This window comes from Pelophylax lessonae, assembly GCF_965119305.1.
Source record: "Pelophylax lessonae genome assembly, chromosome: 4".
Classification (NCBI taxonomy): domain Eukaryota; kingdom Metazoa; phylum Chordata; class Amphibia; order Anura; family Ranidae; genus Pelophylax; species Pelophylax lessonae.
Window position 1 is genome coordinate 426,185,511 of NC_138771.1, and position 16,937 is coordinate 426,202,447.

The following is a 16,937-nucleotide window of genomic DNA, read 5'->3' on the forward strand; positions in this document are numbered from 1 at the left end:
GCGGCAAGATAGTTTGGGACTTGGTGTCCCCCTTATTTGGAAAGGGGTACCATTTGTATGTAGACAATTTTTATTCAAGCGTGACACTTTTTAGTCACCTGCTCAAATTACAAATTGGCGCATGTGGCACTGTGTGACCTACTCGCCGGGTCTTCCCCCAACTGTTTGTAGATTCCTGTTTTAGTCGGGGGGGCGAGAGCCTGCTTGAAAATGGACAAATTGCTTGCAGTGAAGTGAAGGGATACACGGAATGTTTTCGTTCTGTCCTCCATTCACGCACACACGACAGTCCAAATTCATACAGCAACTGGTGCCTTTGAGAAGCCACTCTGTTTCCACGACTACAACCTTAATATAGGAGGGATGGACCTCAACGATCAGCTTTTGTCGCCGTACTTAGTTGCCCGTAAAGCCAGACGCTGGTGCAAAAAAGTGTCTGTTTATTTATTCCAATTGGCTTTGCTGAACGCTTTTGTGCTATACAAAGCGTCAGGAAGTGTATCCTTCCTACAATTCCAGGTTGAGATCATCAGTGCCTACCTGTGTTCAGGAGGTGCCCCTGCCCAACTTCCTCTACCAGATGCAGTGATCTGGCTGCATAAAAGGCCTTTTCCTTATGCCATCCCGAGTACCCCTACCCAAAGACACCCCCAAAAAAGATGTTGTGTCTGTAGTAAGCGTGGATTTAGGTGTGACACCCGTTATTGTTGTCCCGACTGTCCTGGCCAACCTGGTCTCTGCATTGGGGAATGTTTCCATCACTACCACACACTAGTGGAGTATTAGCATAGACTACAGCACGGCACAGTCTAGGGCACACTTACACTGGGTCTCGAAAGATGTTCGATGGCTATCGTCATTTTGAGAGACACTAAGTTGGAATGTTGCAGTTGAAAAAAAAGTGTAAAAAAAAGTTACAAAGAAAATATAAAATAAAAAAAACAAAAATAGTTGTCGTTATTTATTTTTCTGTTCTTACTGTTCTTCTACTTCTACTCTTCCTACTTTTAGCCCCCGTTCACATGCAGGCGACGCTACTTCGCCCCGCGACCTCCGAGGTCGCGGTGCGAGCAGCGCTCCGTGACCTCGGAGCGGCCGCCACGGACTTCATAACATTGAAGTCTATGGCGGTCGCCTCCTGGTCGCCCCAAAGAAGCTCCGGACCCTTTTTCTAAGTCGGAGCGACTTGTGTCGCTCCTATTAGAACGGGTCCACAGCTTCCCTATGGGAGGCGACCTACGGCGACCTGTGAGGCGACCAGGTCGCCTCACAGGTCGCCTTAGTGTGAACGGGGGCTTACTGTACTTTGTTACTCTTTTTCATTGGTAACCATTTTTTACTTTTCAGGTACCAATATAATGTTTTATTTCTATTCTATTGTTAACCAGTTTGCCTTGCAGATACTCAACAGCTGCCACAATGATTTTACATACTCTGACACAAACAGCGTTTGCGCTCAGCATATATGAAAATCTCTGATGGCAGCGCTGTAGGAGGTGATTTCACTACCGCAGTTAAAAACAATAGGTATACAGGGCGTACCCTCCTAGGTAGGTGCTAGGTAAACTCATATGTGGCCCTGTCTGCTTATCAGGGGGGCCTGATTATCAGTTAGTCTGTCACATGTTTCCAGGTGTGTCTGTTGTGTCTGGGGAGTCTCCCCACTGTAACCAATGAGGGATCTTGTTGGACAGTGGAGGAAACCTGGCCAAAAGGACACCAGGGCTTATGACTGTCTCAGTGGGCGGAATCTGCCGCAATGCACCCTGGGATGGGATATAAGTCTGAGGGGGACTTTGGTGGGAAGCAGAGTCCCAGGAAGGAGGCTTAGGGACCGGAGGTTGAGCTGGGCTGCAGAAAGGGATCAAGAGTGTGCTGACCGAGTGGAGCTGCTGGGCAGAGACCTTCAGGAAAAACAGTAGTGAATACACTAGATCTGCCCAGGGGTCCGCCTAAGAGAGGGGACCACTCCAGAAGGTCAAAGGGACCCAGGAGCCAGCTAGCCGGTAGTGTGGCAGAAAAAGGGGTTGCCAAGTGTCAGAAACCCTAAAAATAGGGAAGTAAAGGGGGTGTGAGTGTGGGCCCTGAAGTATTCAGCCGGTGCTAACCAGCGTCAATTAGCGTTAACCGGCATTCAGCCGACGCTAACAAGCGTCAAGTAACTTTCACTCAGAGTCTCTGCCAAATTGTGCATAGTTCAGCTAAAGGAGTATTCCACTCATCCCTTCTCCCATGCAAGTTCTTAAATAAAACACAAAAACCCAAAGATACTGGACTTGTACTTGTCTCAGTGCTCACACTTGGAGAACATGCTTAGGGGTCCTTTCACATGGCAAGCCGATCAGATCCGCCTGTCAGTTTTTTAGGCGGACCTGATCGGATCCTCCATGCATCCCTATGGGGCAGCGGATGTCAGCAGTGACATGTCCGCTGACACCCACTGCCATCCGCATCCGATCCTGTCCGTGAAATCCAGACGGATGGAAACCCTATTTTACATCCGTCCAGCGGATCATATCGGATGAGAACGGACCGCCTTATTCCCCCATAGAGAGCAGCCGGGCTCTGACACCTCCCTCTCTGCACACAGTAAGGAGACGGAGCTGTCATCCGCCTGCTCAGCGGGGATCGGTGGATCGATCCCCCGCTGAGCAGCACAGAGTCCGCCGGCGGAGGTGGAACGTGTGAAAGAGCCCTAAATGTGCTGTTGTTGCTAGCAGTGACCAAGGGGGACCCATATCCAGCAACATGGCTGGGAATTGTGCTACATGTACATGCTCAGAAACAAAACAGTATAATACAATTCAATACATTAAATTGCAGGAAGTTGTATTCTGTGTTAGGAAGATTTTCGTAACTCTAGTAACCTATTCGTTTTCAATTGGAGACTAGCATGCAAAAAAAAAAACAGGATGATCATTTGTCCGATATTCTCATTGAGTGTACCAGGCTTTAGGTCTTTAAGCTGGACTCCAGCTAACACTTTAAAAGCAGTTACAACAGATTTTTTTCCCCTTTTAGGAAAAAGATTATATATGAAAGCTGATCGTTTAAGAAACCCCGTCCGTAATAAAGGGTTTGTCTCCAACTTCCAACTGCCACATTGCCTGGACAGCTTGGTCTGTTTAAAAGGTAACCAAAAAACACATTTACTGGCAGGATCAGCAGGTAAAATTACAGGAAAAGTAGCAGCCACTACTACACCCAAGAATTGGCAAGCTACAACATTTTTTTTTTTTTTTTTGGGGGGACACCACTTTAAGAGTTCATTTTCACTGGCATACACATTTTAACTGGGAAAAGCAAACTTTTTTTCCATTTGGCTAGAGTAATGCAGAGTTATAACCCCTAACTGTTTTTGTTTTTCTGCCTTTATCCTATTAGGGAGACATCCCCTCACGTCCTGTTTCACAGCCAGAACAGGAAGGGGGAGGAAATCCCCCCAAAGTGAGAAAATCCCTGGTGGCCACCACAATGTCCTCATTGGAAGATTTCCCCTCAAATCCTGTTCTGGTGACAGCCAACAATTTGAGGAGTTTCTCAGTGATAACGGTAAACAGGAAAGAGACCGAGTGAACTGCGAATCTCCCAAAGGGTCCTTTCACACGGGCGGTCCGTATGTCCGTTTTTCATCCCATCCGATTGCGGATGAAAAACGGACATAATGCATGTCAATGGGATTACGGATGTCAGCGTCCTTTCCGATCAGTTCCGTTTTTTGGAACGCAAGAGAACCCTATTTTTCTTCCGTTTAAAAAAACGGAACGGACGCAAAAACGGATGTCAGCGGTGTCATCCGCTGACATCCGCAATCCCACTGACATACATTATCTCCTTTTATCATCCACAAACAGATGGGATGATAAACGGACATACGGAACGGACACTCCAGGGTGTCATCCGTGTCCGTGTAAAAAAAAAAAGTGCCTGAGCGGAGGAAAATACAGTCCGCCCCGTGTGAAAGGACCCTAACAGGAACACATACAAACAAACAAAATAAAAAACTGGATTTTTGACTTACCGCAAAATTCTTTTCTCTTAAGTTCATTGACGGACGCAGTTCTCTCTGATTCATATGAGTAGGGTTATACTGCCCCCTACCGGAGTAGGACACTAGGCAGGAAAAAGTTCTGGCTACGCTTATTGGCAGTCCCGGAGGGTACACCCTCTCTCTTCCTGCATAGGATGTCAGTTTTGTATCAAAGCAGTGTCAGAAAGTAACACCAACCCAACTCAAAATAGAGGGGCGGGTACTGCGCCCGTCAATGAACTTAAAAGAAAAGGATTTTACGATAAGTCAAAAATCAAGTTTTCTCTATCGTTCATTGACGGACGCAGTTCTCTCTGATTCATATCAGTAGGGACATCCCAAAGCAGTGACATAAAATGAGGGGTGGGAACAGCAGAAAAGAACAAGTCCCCAAGGCCAAAAACAGCCAACCAGGCAACATAGGACTCATCAGAACAAAAGATGAGGCCCACCTGAAAACAAACAGTAAAGACCCTTAAGGAAGGCCAAAAGCCCTCCAAACAGCAGCCAGCAAAAAACCTTGCGGCCGAAAAGAGGCATCTGCAGATGCCAGCACATCCACCTCATAAAACGTAGCAAAGGTGTGAACAAACGACCAGGTAGTCTTCTTACAACCTGAAGCACAAATGCCTGTACGGCAAAAGGCCCAGGAAGCACTAGGTGCCCAAGTAGAAAGCGTGGAAAGAGGGAAAGGTAGGACCTGACCCATAAATAAAGAAGTCTGAACCACCGACTGTCCGATTCACCTGGAAATAGTCGCAGCAGACACAGGCAGCCCTGTCCTTGGGCCATCCGTGAGCACAGAGAGCGAACCTGACTACGGGAAGACTCAGTAGTCGCCAAGTACCCCTCGAGTGCCCGAACCCCATCCAGAGTATGCAGCGCACATTCCTTAGGAAGAGGGGGCTCAGGACACAAGATGGCAACACAATGGCCCCGTGCAAGTGAACACTAGAAACCACCTTCAGAGGGAAGGACAGATCTGGACGAAGTACCACCTGGCCCCATGAACCAATAGATAGGGAGAATGACAGGACAATGTCGTCAGTGCTGACACCCCGTGTGCAGAGTGACAGCAACCAAGGCCACCTTCTACAATAAGGTAAGCAGGGGATACCTACGATACTCGCAAAGGAGGGTCTGGAAAAACCGACTGCACCAACCAAGGTCCCCAATTGGCGCCGGAGGTCGCCCCGGAAGAACCAAGTGTCGCACCCCCTGGAAAAAGTTACGCACCAGGGAACGGGCGGCCAACGGCCTGTGGAATAAAAATTATCAAATCCGAAACCGGACCTTTGACAGTACTCAAGGCCAACTTTTGATCAATCCCCCCGTTGAAGGAAGCCAAGATCCGGCCACTGAGCAAGAGCGAGGGGGAGCCCAAGAAGACTCACACCACACAATACGTGACTTTCTCATATGATGAAAAAAATCATCATAGAAGACGCTTCCTACGCTTTACGCAGGGTGGGAATCACCGAAGCAGACAACCCCCCATCCTTTGACACCTGGCTTACAACAGCCAAGCCGTCGAACGTAAAGCCGGACGGGAGATCGGCCCCAGAGAGAATAAACCCAAGGAGAGTCAGCGGCAAGCCTGACCAGGTCGGTGTACAAAGCTCGGCGAGGCAAGTCCGAAGCCACGAAATCCCTGCCGCCTTGATCCTGCGAAAGATTCTTGGCAGCAACAGGAGAGGAGGAAAGGCAGACAGCAGCTGACACTGACCTTGGCCCATCCGCGAGCACTCTCGCACGACCATGCCGGCGTCAGCCTTGACCAGGTGACCACGCCAAACATCTCAGCATTGAACATGTTGAACCTAGCGAATGTTCTTTCCCATGACAGAACCCATGAGGCCTCCATTGCACCCGCCAGAGGGTCCCGGGAACGGGCCACGACCTCTGCACTATCCTGTAGATGCGATGCCAACAGGCCCACGTCCGGAGTGCCCCCAAACAATGGCACAACTGCTGGAACGACTCCGGATGAAGGGACCATTGCCCTGCATCCAGGGCCTGTTGACTGAGGCAAATCGCCTACCAATCGTGTTGTTTCCCCCCTGGAAAGGGAACAGCGGATAGAGCCGGAACAAGGCGCTCTGCCCAACGAAGAAACATCACTTCCAAGGCAGCAAGGACACTTATGCTGCCCCCATGGTGAATGACACAAGCCACGGTCGCGGCGTAGTCAATTGAAAGTGCACCGGACAGCTGCAGGTGCCCGATCCAGTGAACTAGACAAAGCTGGAACGCTCTCAGCCCCAGGACAATAAGCGGTAACCTGGATCCTCCAGGGATCATACTCCCAAAGCAGAAAACCTGCCAAGGACTCCTCCCCACCCGGACAAGCTTGCATCCATGGTGACAATTGTCCAGTAGACGGGGAGGAAGGATTCCAGAGCAAGACTCCCTGGGCACCCGGCCCAGCCGAATCCGCAAGTCCAGAGAGTTTGGATTCCAGTCACCTTCAAGAAGGAGTGCCTCCTAGGGATCCCCAGAGGGATTGAGCGAAAGGGACTGTCTTGAAAAACAACACCATCAGTCCCAGAACTCGCATGCAGGTCCAAAGAGAAGACCATGTGCGGAACAGCAACAGTCGACTGCAGTCTAAAGTGCCAAGAGTTTTGACCCCGGAGGGAGAAAAACCCTGACAGAGGACAAGACCAAAGTCAGACTCAGAAAGTCCAGTCTCATGGAAAGGATGATTTCTGAAGGTTCAGAGCCCACCTGAACTCCACTAGAGTTCCCACGGCAGGGTTCATACACATTTTCACCAATAAAATTCCATGACTTTCCATGACTTTACGTAAATATTCATGACCTAATGTTTTATGAAATGTCTATGTATACATGTTAAATAAGAAGAAAATCTATGTCACACCCAGCATATTTTTACTAATATAAATGACAATCTTTGTAGTGTACAGTGGAATATGAAATATTTATTTAAATAACGCTTGCACAGTAACAATGTTTCATAACATAAACCCTGAGAACCGCTTAGAAATGGATTAACGTAATCCACAGGAGATATAACATAAATCAAGAGGAAGCAACTAAAAAAAAAAAAAAAGTGTCCAGCAACACTGTTCTGAACTTAAAGTGCCATAAATTGACCCGATAACAGTCTTTAACAAGTTAACTTAAACATTGCCAAAAAACAATCAACACCATTTAATTTTTCATTTCTGAAAGCTTCTCATCAATCTGTTTTTCAATTTTCAGCAGAGAATCTTTCTTTTCTTTTGCAGTACGGCGGAAACTGTTGGATTTGCTGATAAAGGTCATATTGCCTGAATATTCAGCGTTTTCAGCATATTCATCCGCTGATTTCTCGAGAGCACAAATGTGCTCTCGAGAAAACGGTTACCGCCCCCTTCCGCGTCATCATCATCATGCGGCCGGCCCTCCCTCCAGTGACGCTTCCGCTGCCTGTGATTGGTTTGTTATCTCCCGGCTGTTATTGCTGCTGTTGGCCAGTCACAGTGTCTCCAGGCAAACCGCGGACGGCCCTCCCCGCTGCCTGATTGGTTCACGATCATCTCCTCGGCTGCTGCTGGCCAGTGACAGCGCGGACCCGGAAGCGAAGTAAATAGTATGTGGCACTGGCAATAAAATAACATTAGGAAGAATAAAATAATAAATTAAAATAATTAAGCATCCGCTCCCTGCTCCTCCCCGCTCCTCCACAGTAAATAATTCCATGACTTTTCCAAAACCTTAGTGTGTTTCCTAAGTTTCCATGACCTTTCCAGGCCTGGAAAGTGTCATGTACAAATTCCAAAACTTTTCCAGGTTTTCAAGGACCGTACGAACCCTGCCACGGTGACAACCAACTTCGTTGTCAGCACCGTAGGGGACTCCAAACGGAAAAGCAGAGCGGCCAGGAAACCAGGGCCGATACGCCCCGCTGCTGCAATAGCGCCAGGACCGGAGCCAACACCCTCGTGAAGACCCTAGAAGCATAAGCAAGACCAAAGGGTAACGCCACAAACCAAGAGATCCTTCCCCACTGCAAAAAACGGAGAACCAGTAGCTGTCCAGAACATAACGGGACGTGAAGATAGGCAGGTTGATGTCTATGGAGGCCAGGAAGCCCCCTTATGAAGAGAAGCCACCACTGTGCAAACCAATACCAACTTGAATTTGTGATCTGCACGGAACCAACACAGTAGGTCCAGCTTGTTGAACCAGAGCCTGAACTGCCCCACAGAGCGCCTGTAAGCGATCCGGAGACAGCTGCACATTGGAAGGGAAAAACCTTACCGGAAATAACCGGATCGAAACTCGATCTTGCAACTGGACCGCATGACCGCCTGAACTCAGTCAGCCTGGGATTCGGGCCAGCCGCAGGTCCTCGACCCCCTAGATGGGAGAGGAAGCACCTTCAGGCCACGTAGGCCTTGTGCGTAGGTCTGGAAAAAAAAAAAAAAACCCATGTACGCCAGACCAGGGTCGTCTGGAACCCACGCGGAAGTTTGGAAGGACTTCACCACATCGACTGTCCCCGAGGGACGAAGAAACTGTTTGCGAGCCGAAAGGGAGGAACCCCGACTGCGACGAAGGCCCTCACCCCTGACAGCCTTTGTCATCCAGGGCAGCGCCAAAACGGGCGATCCCCCTGAAAAGGGAGATCCATTAAGACCTTCTTAGAAGTTTGATCCGCAGACCAACACTCCGGTCAAGTAGACTCCAGTCAACCACCGCCAAAAACGACAAGGTGTTATACAAGGGAGCCTTGACCAGCGCGGCATCGCAAACAAAATGCAGACCCTGCGCCAGCTGGTCCAACAGCTCCCCCAGAGCAAGAGGGACATGCCCAACACCAAATTGCGGTGTTGGGACTCCACCCATCACAAGTGGGACTATGTCGTGGCCGACCCAGCGCGGAGCTAAGGCCTGCATGCGCTCGCTGGCCAGACTGGGGTGACCACTGGATATGGGGGTCCAGTCTGTTGCCCAGCCCAGCATAATTGCTTGAAGATCTCAAAGGGAAAAAAGTTCCGGAGAAAAAAAGGCTAAAAAAATTCTACATAAAAAAATACTTTATATGCCAGGACCAGAGATCCCAGCAAGGAACTAGGTCCTTACTCCTTACTAGGCAGATTAAAACTGACATCCTATGCAGGAAGAGAGAGGGTGTACCCTCCGGGACTGCCCATAGGCGTAGCCAGAACTTTTTCCTGCCTAGTGTCCTACTCCTGTAGGGGGCAGTATAACTCTACTGATATGAATCAGAGAGAACTGCTTCAGTCAATGAACAATAGAAAAACAAAGGTTTTGTGTTTTAGATATACTTGGTTTACACTGCAGTAATATGGTTTCAATGGGTGCTTAACCTGTGGCCCTCCAAGTGTTGCAGAACTACAAGTCCAATGAGGCATTGAAAGGCTGACTGTTACAATCACGACTCCCAAAGGCAGAGGTATGATGGGACTTGTAGCTCTGCAACACCTGGAGAGCCACAGGTTGAGCACCCATGAGGACATGCTGCAGTGTGAAATAGGAACGTTATACAAAATTATAGACATACACTTGTTTATAGATTATACTGTAGATATATCTTGAGATATCTACATTATATATATATATTTCCACACACACTTTTATTTTTTTAGAAGAATTCTAAGGCTGGCCATACATTATACAATTATCTTGTTAATTTTTCCTTTAGATTTACCAAAATCAGTGGCGGCTGGTGCTCAAAATTTTTTTTTTTTTTGGGGCACAAACAGAAAAATGTAATAGGCATTTCTTCGTGGAAAAAAAACACAGTAAAAAATTGCATGACTTTGAGGTCACACAAGTGTGAAAGGGGCCTTCAGTAATCAAGGTACAAAAATATGTAGCAGAAAACAAATTGGCCTAAAATGTTAAAGAATTTTGATTTTCTCCGAAGCTAACAATCCAAAAGAGCAGCAACTTACTATGCCCTGCACAGTGGTGGATTTTCACTTGGGGTGCCAGGATGTTCACATGGGGTTCCAGAGACATGGTCCAGAAACTGTCCTACCTCAACAGTGCTAAGATCCCAACAACTCACTGCCATGCACAGGGGTAGATATTCACATGGGGTTCCAGGGACATGGCCCAGGAACTATCCTACCTTAACAGTGCTCAGATCCCAGCAACTCACTATGTTCTGCACAGGGGTAGATGTTCACATGGGGTTCCATGAACATGGTCCAGGAACTGTCCAAAGCTAACAGTACTGAAATCTCAGCAACTCACTGCAATACACAGAGGTAGATGTTCACCTAGGGTTCCAGGGACATGGTCCGGGAAGTGCCAAAGCTAACAGTGCTGAAATCCCAGCAACTCACTGCCATGTAAAGGGGTAGATGTTCACATAGGGTTCCAGGGACATGGCACAGGAACTGTCCTACCTTAACAGTGCTGAGATCCCAGCAACTCACTCTGCCCTGCAGAGAGGTGGATATTCACACGGTGTTCCAGGGACATGGTCCAGGAAATATCCAACCAAGAGTGCTGAGATCCCAGCAACTCCACACACAGGGGTAAATGTTTACATGGTGTTCCAGGGAAATGGTCCAGGAACTGGCCAACCCAGAGTGCTGAGATCCCAGCAACTCCACACACAGGGGTAATTGTTTACATGGTGTTCCAAGGACATGGTCCAGGAACTGTCCAGCCAAGAGTGCTGAAATCATAGCAACCTACTGCCATGCACAAGGATAAATGATCACATGGGGTTCTAGGGACATAGCCTAGGAACTCTCCTACCTTAACAGTGTTGAAATCCCAACAACTTACTCTGCTATACACAGGGGTAGATTTTCACATGGGGTAGCAGAGACATGTTAAAAATAACTAACACTGTGCATGACAGCACAAGCCATCTGTTTACAGGGCTGAAAAAAACTGATAAGGCAGAGATGTACAATTGTCAAGTAATTTACGGCTGTGTTGAGGATCATTGCATGCATGCCATCCCCTGCACCCCCCCCCCCCCCCCGCATCCCCTGCATAGGGTAGCAGAGAAGGGATGGAGCTCAGAGTACACATGGTGCAATGACTCTTCCAGGACTCTTCTCTTCCTGCAGGCATGTGATTGGTGATTATTTTTGCTCCATCCCAAACAAAGGATCATGAGTGGTGCAGGAAACTTACCCCGGCTGGCTACGTTGCTGCTACACCGAGGCTGTGCTCCTTCTCTTCAGAGGGATCCCCAGCACAAAGTGAATACATCCAAACACAGATCTAACTAAGGCTGCTGAGAGAACCTACACTCACCCCCTGGAGAGGAAAGCTCTGCCCCACAACATCACACAGCGATCCTGATCGGCCTGTCAGTGCTCAACAGATGGGCATCATCACCCTATGTCTCAGCACATGATCAATGAAACAATTACCTCGTGCTTCCCACAGCTTGCAGTGTGCCTGCAGGGAGGACGAGGGAGCCCTATGTGCTCTTCTATCTGCCTGCACCGGCAATGTGCTCCTCTATCTGCCTGCACCAGCAATGTCAGTGTGCAGCTGGCGACGTCAGACGTCGGTCCTGGACCAATCACAGGACAGCAATTGTGAGTGCAGAGTGATGCGCCCCGAGGACACTCTAAAGGGCCGCCAATCAGCTTGCAAGAAACTGGTACATTATGCCAAAACCCCCACCCCTCTCCATAGCCGCAGTGTGTCCGGCGCCCCACTGCCATTAAAGGTACACTGACCAAAATCAAATAATATGAGGTCAAACCTAAACACTTTCAATTTGCATTGAATCAGACCGGCCCTTTTACTACATAGTTGAAGGTAAATCTAAAGGAAATTGAATAAGAAAATTGCATAATATATGGCCAGCCTTAGTCATGGTTCACACATATGTGATGTGGGAACTAGGGCTGCCACGACGCGTCGACTACGTCGACTACAAAAAATCGTCGACGTGCGGAAAAAGCGTCGACGCATCAACGCGTGACGTCACACGCCCCCGGCCGGCCGCCGCTTGAAGCATTGCCGGCCGGGTGAAATTCCCCCGCCGGAGACGAGAGGTGAGCGCTGACTAGGGCTGAACGATAGTCGATGTGATATCGACTATCGTTCTGCAGGCACGGGCGATATTCATATCGCCGAAGCCACGATATTCAGGCATTAGGCAGAGCGGGGAGAAGTCGGGACTCAGGGGAGGAGGAGGACTTACAGTGACTGCGTCCGTCCCACACTTCCCTCCCAGCTCTGCCTCTAGTATCCAGCCGACCATTACTCCGCCCTGCTCCGCCCATTGTCTCTCCTGGCTGCATCGGTGGCGGGATCAGGCTGTAATGTTTTTCAATGGAGAGACAATGGGCGGAGCAGGGCGGAGTAATGGTCGGCTGTTGACTAAGAGGGAGGGCTGGAGTACGGGGCGGATTGCATGGCGGCGGAACAGTGTTTGCAGCAGGAGAGGGGGGAGACGTCCGGAGCATGGCGGAGGAGCACTGCGGGACAAAGGCTGCTACCGACAGCCCGCTTCCTCTACACTCTGGCTCCGACAGAAGGCTCGGGCGGGAGAAGTTCTAGGAGTGTGGTGGATCCCCTGGCAGAAAGCTGAGCACTGCTAACTGATCCCTCCTCCGGAGACTAAATGGAGAAATATTGCGATATATATCGTTAAAAACGAAATATCGCAATATACTTTTTTCCCCAATATCGTGCAGCCCTAGCGCTGACCGTCTCCATCACCCCTGTACTCCCTGTACTGCCACAGCTTCTGCCGCAACACATTCGCCATCCTCCCCGATCACCCAGCTGCGGCGCTACACCGGCTTGTAATGGCCTGTACTAGGTGGGAGGGCTTACTGGGGGGTCTGTACTGGGAGGGGGGCTTACTAAGTGGTCTGTACAGTAAAGACCACTTAGTAAGCCCCCCCTCCCAGTACAGACCCCTTAGTAAGCCCCCCTCCCAGTGCAGACCCCTCAGTAAGCCCTCCCACCTAGTACAGTCTGTACTGGGTGGGAGGGCTTACTGGGGGGGTCTGCACTGGGAGGGGGGCTTACTAAGGGGTTTGTACTAGGTTGGAGGGCTTACTGAGGGGTCTGTACTAGTGTACTGGGAGGGGGGCTTACTAAGTGGTCTGTACAGTACAGACCACTTAGTAAGCCCCCCTTCCAGTACAGACCCCTCAGTAAGCCCTCCCACCCAGTACAGACCACTTAGTAAGCCCCCCCCCTCCCAGTGCAGACCCCTCAGTAAGCCCTGTACTAGGTGGGAGGGCTTACTGATGGGTCTGAACTGGGAGGGGGGCTTACTAAGGGGTCTGTACTGGGTGGGAGGGCTTACTGGGGGGTCTGTACTGGGAGGGGGGGCTTACTAAGGGGTCTGTACTAGGTTGGAAGGCTTACTGAGGGGTCTGTACTAGTGTACTGGGAGGGGGGCTTACTAAGTGGTCTGTACAGTACAGACCACTTAGTAAGCCGCCCTTCCAGTACAGACCCCTCAGTAAGCCCTCCCACCTAGTACAGACCCCTTAGTAAGCCCCCCCTCCCAGTGCAGACCCCTCAGTAGGCCCTCCCACCCAGTACATACTGTACTAGGTGGGAGGGCTTACTGAGGGGTCTGAACTGGGAGGGGGGCTTACTAAGGGGTCTGTACTGGGTGGGAGGGCTTACTGGGGGGTCTGTACTGGGAGGGGGGGCTTACTAAGTGGTCTGTACTAGGTGGGAGGGCTTACTGTGGGGGTCTGTACTGGGAGGGGGGCTTACTGAGGGGTCTGTAGTGGGAGGGGGGCTTACTGAGGGGTCTGTATTAATTACAGGATTAATTAGCTAATCAAAAAAACACTAAATTAAGCAAAAAAAATAAAATAAAAATAATCGTTAGATTAGTCGACTAATCGTAAAAATAATCGATAGATTAGTCGACAGACAAATTAATCGTTAGTTGCAGCCCTAGTGGGAACCCTGCAAATCCACTGCAGGTTCCTGCATCGCATTCAACTCGCAGGCAGTTCACTCTGCCTTATGTGAATTGCTGGCGGTGTCAATACAAAGTAAACACACCCACAGATCAGTTTGCATATTGCAGAGCGAACTGTCGTTCCGGACATGAATTGGATCGCATAGGTGTGAACACCCATGCTATCCAATTCTGATGCAGACCCAAAAAGGGGTCCTGTGCGAGTTGTGTCCGAATGCAATCTGCATGGCTGAATTTGCACCGCACAGACATCACATGCGATTTGCAGAGCAGTGTGGTGTGAATCACATGCAATGTCTGTCATCACATGTGAACCGGCGCCCAAATCTTAGAACCGATACAAAAACAGAACATGACAGCAACCCTTGTACATCTGAAGGCAACAGTGAAAGCATATCCAGCCATGGAGCTCCTTGGATCCTATCAGCAGCACTTGTTGTCTAGAAGTTGTCTGAAGAATGATCTGGAGAAAAGCTCCACTTCTAAGAAATCCTCCAGGAAAGACACCAGCTGTGACTTCCAGAGACATCACCCTTCTCATACAAATCTATAGCAGGCTGCAGCTATTTATGGGGTGCAATCATTACACAGAGCCCCTGATATGGGGGTATACACAGTCTGCTGCTAGGATTGCAAAGATTTATTACAACTTTCCCAGCATGTGACAGAGTGTAGAAAAAAGAAACTCATCCAAGCTCCATGTCATTACTGAGATCAGACCAGGAGTCAGGATTACCCCAATGTCAGCTCATCTACTTAGAAGGTGATCAGAGCAGAAAACACGGAATCCTGTAAGAATACATGAGATAATAATGTGTAGGAGGAGTCCATACCTCACTGTCAGCGTTCATCTCATTACTGGCCATCATCATCATAGACTGATCCACTCTCTCCATGTGGCTGAGCTCTTCTACTAGACTTCATGTGCGCGGGGCTGTGCTCTTCAACCAATCACAGCGCTGCTCTGCCCCAGACGTTCTCCTGTCTCCTCCCACTCAGAGAGCCCTCCCAGGGGCCAGGATTACTCCCCAGCTTTCCTGACTTGGCTCTGCTCACACCTAAACCGAGTCTTTGCTCCATTTTATAAGTATTTTGGGATGTTTGCACATAGTTCTGGTGTATGAACATCACATGTGTGCCAGAAAATCCCTGCATATTTGCATGTGCATATTCGCACTTATGCATGAACATGGATAGAAATGATTCCAGCTTTCTTTGGGTTGTGTCCTAAGTGCATTTGTTCACATATTTTTGTGTACATGTACAATAGTACAGATTTCTGTATGTTTATTTACTGAGCTATATGCAGGGAGAGTGTGTACAATCCAATGATAAACAGGGGGTGCATTTAAATCAATAAAAGAAAAAACACCTGAATGTATTAAAAATGTGGCATATTTAGGTGTCTATGTGCAAGAGGCCTTAGACTTAGAGCAATAGTCGCCAAACTGCGGCCCAATGATGGGGTACTCTTTCTTCCCACTGATACCAATGATGGGGCACTCTTCTTCCCACCAGTGGCGGCTGGTCAATAGGGGGCGCAGATGCGCTGCCCCCCCAAGGTTAGTCCCTGTAACATCAGCATTAAAAAAAAAAAGTGTACCTTTAATGGCAGCGGGGCGCCGGACACATTGCTGGCTATGGAGAGGAGTGGGAGTTTTGGCATCATGTGCCTCTTTCTTGTAAGTTGATTGGCATCCTTTTACAGTGTCCTCAGGGCGCAGAGCGATGCGCCCCGAACACTCCCACTCTCCATTGCTGTCCTGTGATTGGTCCAGGATGTCCGACGTCAGCCGTCGCTGCACACTGGCATTGCTGGCAAATAGAGGGGCACATTGCCGGTGCAGGAAGATAGAGGGGCAAATTGCCGGTGCAGGCAGATAGAGGAGCACACTGTCAGTGCTGGCAGATAGAAGAGCACACAGGGCTTGGATGTATTCACTTTGTGCTGGGGATCCCTTTGAAGAGCAGCCACAGGAGCACAGCCTCGGTGTAGCAGCAGCAGCGCAGCCAGCTGGGGTAAGTTTCCTGTACCACTCATGATCCTTTGTTTGGGATGGAGCAAAAATAATTACCGATCACATGGCTGCAGGAATAGAAGAGTCCTGGAAGAGTCATTGCACCCTGTGTATGCTGAGCTCCATCCCTTCTCTTCTACCCTATGCAGGGGATGCAGGGGATGGCATGCATGCAATGATCCTCAACACAGCCATAAATTACATGACAATTATACATCTCTGCCTTATCAATTTTTTTCAGCTCTGTAATCAGATGGGTTGTACTGTCATGCACAGTGTTAGTTATTTCAACATGTCTCTGCTACCCCATGTGAAAATCTACCCCTGTGTGAGTGAGTTGCTGGGCTTTCAACACTGTTAAGGTAGGACAGTTCCTAGGCTATGTCCCTGGAACCCCATGTGAACATTTATCCTTGTGCATGGCAGTAGGTTGCTATGATTTCAGAACTGTTGGCTGGACAGTTCCTGGACCATGTCCCTGGAATACCATGTAAACATTTACCCCTGTGTGTGGAGTTGCTGGGATCTCAGCACTCTTGGTAGAACAGTTCCTGGACCATATCCCTGGAACCCCATGTGAACATCTATCCCTGTGCATGGCAGTAGGTTGCTGGGATTTCAGCACTCTTGGTAGGACAGTTCCTGGACCATGTCCCTGGAACGCCATGTAAACATTTACCCCTGTGTGTGGCAGTGAGTTGCTGGGATCTCTGCACTCTTGGTAGGACAGTTCCTGTACCATGTCCCTGGAACCTCATGTCAACATCTACTCCTTTGCATGGCAGTGAGTTGCTTGGATTTTAGTACTGTTAGCTTTGGACAGTTCCTGGACCAAGTCCCTGGAACACCATGTAAACATTTGCCCCTGTGCGTGGCAGTAAGTTGCTAGGATTTTAGTACTGTTAATGTAGGACAGTCCCTGGTCCATGTCCCTGGAACACAATGTGAACATCTACTCCTGTACATGGCAGTAGGT

The 16,937-nt window shown here is 49.1% G+C and overlaps 1 protein-coding gene and 1 pseudogene across 2 annotated transcripts in view; both read right to left on the reverse strand.

Annotated features, from left to right (window-relative positions):
• The window catches only part of LOC309554608 (dead end protein homolog 1-like), a 115,113-nt pseudogene extending 100,246 nt beyond the window's left edge, over nt 1-14,867 (reverse strand). The window contains exon 1 of the transcript in view: nt 14,777-14,867. The product of the transcript in view is annotated as a dead end protein homolog 1-like (transcript). The remainder of the gene's footprint in view (nt 1-14,776) is intronic.
• Nucleotides 1-16,937, reverse strand: part of LOC309553175 (histidine--tRNA ligase, cytoplasmic-like) — a 246,276-nt gene that overhangs the window by 138,388 nt on the left and 90,951 nt on the right. The gene's annotated exons all lie outside the window — the stretch shown is intronic.